This window comes from Geospiza fortis, unplaced genomic scaffold (genome assembly GCF_000277835.1).
Source record: "Geospiza fortis unplaced genomic scaffold, GeoFor_1.0 scaffold539, whole genome shotgun sequence".
Taxonomy (NCBI): Eukaryota; Metazoa; Chordata; class Aves; order Passeriformes; family Thraupidae; genus Geospiza; species Geospiza fortis.
The window spans coordinates 29,544-30,240 of record NW_005054783.1 but is presented as its reverse complement, the minus strand read 5'-3'; positions in this window follow the sequence as shown (position 1 = coordinate 30,240).

Here is a 697-nt window from a genome sequence, read left to right as displayed (position 1 = left end):
CCCGCACCTGTCGCTGTCTCTGCCCTTCCCCGGTAATTAATCCCTGCCCTAATTAACCCCTGCGGCTCATTAATCATTCCCGCTCATTAATCCTGCCCTAATTAACCCCTGCGGCTCATTAATCATTCCCGGTAATTAATCCCTGCCCTAATTAACCCCTGCGGCTCATTAATCATTCCCGCTCATTAATCATCCCACTCATCAATCATCCCGCTCATTAATCATTCCGGTAATTAATCATTCCCCGGTAATTAATCATTCCCCGTAATTAATCACACCCGGTAATTAATAATTCATCCCAGTCCATCCCAGTTCCCCCCGCACCTGCCGGGGCCTAGCCGCGCCTCATTAACAGAGCCCGCTAATTAACGCCTGCCGCTAATTAACCCCTGCCCTGCCGTCACGGACCATCCCCCCTAATTAACCATTCCCTAGCAATTAATCATTCATCTCGGTAATTAATCATTCCCTGGCAATTAAGCACTCCTTGATAATTAATAATTCCCTGGTAATTAATCATTCCTCCCCGTAATTAATCGTCCCGGTAATTATTCATTCCCGGTAATTAAATATGCCCGATAATTAATCAATCCCCCCCGGGTAATTAATCATTCCTCGGTAATTAATCATTCCTCCCGGTAATTAATCACTCCCGGTAATTAATCCAGGGTAATTAATCATCCCTGCCGCTCATTAA